The sequence below is a fragment of the Orycteropus afer genome, unplaced genomic scaffold (assembly GCF_000298275.1).
Source record: "Orycteropus afer afer isolate SDZICR_OR568_19922 unplaced genomic scaffold, OryAfe1.0 scaffold00358, whole genome shotgun sequence".
Classification (NCBI taxonomy): Eukaryota; Metazoa; Chordata; class Mammalia; order Tubulidentata; family Orycteropodidae; genus Orycteropus; species Orycteropus afer.
In genome coordinates this window covers 3,011,136-3,013,083 of record NW_006921945.1, presented here as the reverse complement: position 1 = coordinate 3,013,083, position 1,948 = coordinate 3,011,136, and the positions used below count along the sequence as shown (strand labels likewise).

General features: G+C 45.8%; 1 protein-coding gene across 1 annotated transcript in view; it reads right to left on the bottom strand.

The window, feature by feature from the left end:
* KIAA1549 (KIAA1549 ortholog) overlaps positions 1–1,948 on the bottom strand; it is a 97,129-nt gene that overhangs the window by 88,276 nt on the left and 6,905 nt on the right. The gene's annotated exons all lie outside the window — the stretch shown is intronic.

Here is a 1,948-nt window from a genome sequence, read left to right as displayed (position 1 = left end):
AGGCAGCACACCACTGGGGGCTCACCCTGGAGGCGAGGTTAGGAATTGGCTGGGGCCCACCAGGGCCGAAGAGCTGGAGGCCAAAATGAAGAACTTAACATAATTAAATATTGGCCAGTTGTATGAAAGAATATATGAATTGTAACCCCCCCCCCCAAAAAAAAGATGATGAAATTCTAACCCTGTACATGTAAACATGGCCCTGTTCAGAAAGAGGTCTTTGAAGGGTTATCAGCTAGGGTGACGTGGGGTCATACTAGAGGAAGTCGTGTCTACTCTCTATGACTGGTGTCCTTATAGAAGAAGAGACAGAGAAAGGGAACAGAGGAAGGACACCACGTGACGTCACAGCTGCAAGCCAAGGAATGCTTGGAGCCACTAGAACTGGGACAGAGGCCTAGAGCAAGTCCTCCCTCAGAGCCTCACAGGAATCAACATGGCCGCCAACCTGCTCTCAGACTCCCAGACTCCAGACTGTGAAAGAATACGTCTCTGTTCTCAGAAGACCCCCAGGGCGTGGCACTTTGTTACGACAGCAGTAGGTAACTGATACAGCCCCTCATGGCAAACCATGAGGCTCTAAAACTCTCAGCAGGAATAGTTTCCAAGACCCTAAGATGTCACTCAACAAAACTAGATCACATCTTTCACTAGAAAATGATGTCTTCACCCTTATTTTCAGGGCAGCAAGTGAAAGGTTTTCACCACTAATCATGGGAAAGAAGAGATGGTCACAATCCCTACGTATCAGACTTCTGTGTAGGAAGTGAAATACTCTTCATAAAGCTATGTTTAACTTTTCCCACATCTGGAAAATCCTATTAAAAAAGGTGTGCTAATAAATAAGTCTGTTTGTCCGTGTTACTGAGCTCAGCTCTGGCCCCCTTCTTTTCTCTCTTAGGCACACTTTCCTCTTCCACAACACCTCATAACGCGGAAGTAAAAACGCCTGTTACCACTTACCCTTCACTTTTCCATTTCCTCTGCTAAATGTTTAAAGCTGGTGACAGAACCGCTCTGTGCGGTCATCTGAATGACCACCAAAGGGCTGCAAGTATGGGTCTTGGGGTGAAGAGTCAATTTTAGCACGCAGGTGATTCACAAACAGAATCCATGAATAATGAGGACAGACTGTCTTCACTCTTACATAACCCTGCTTCAACCATTCTTATTACAGCCACAAAGAAAACACGGCCCATTACCTGTCCCTGCTGGGCTTGAGGCTCCCTGACGGATGGGGCCACATCATCTTCATCTGTGGTACCTTAAAGCTTCTAGAAGCACCTCGCTTCACTGCACTTGCTTTACTACACTTCGCAGATACTGCGTTTTCTACAGATTAAAGGTTTGTCGCAACTCTGCGTCAGGCAAGTCTGTAGGTGCCATTTTTCCAATAGCATGTGGTCACTTAGTGTCTCTGTCACGCTTTGGCCATTCTCATGTATTTCAAACTTTTTCATCATGCTACTGCACATTTAATAGACTACCAACCAAACCAAACCCACTGCCATCAAGTTGATTACGACTCAGAGTGACCCCCATTGGGTTTCCAAGGTGGTAAATGTTTATGGAAGTAGATTGCCCCATCTACCTTCTGCAGAGTGGCTGGTGGGTTTGAACCGTCAACTTTCCGGTTAGCAGTCAAATTCCTTAGGCACTACTCCACCAGAGCTCCTACAGCATGGTGTAAACCTAACTTTTATAGGCACTTACAAACCCAAAAATTCATATGACTCGTTTTATTGCAAGATTCACTTTTCTGCGGTGCCTGGAACTGAACCCACAACATCTCCAAGGTCTGCCTGTAGTCAATAATTATTTGTCTCATGAATTAACAAGAAAATCCCTGGGGACACAAATGGTTTGTCCTCAATTACTAACCCAAGAGGGTTTTTTTGGGGGGAAGGGGCAAAGGCTCAAACTGTTCACCACCTCAGAGGGTGGGGCA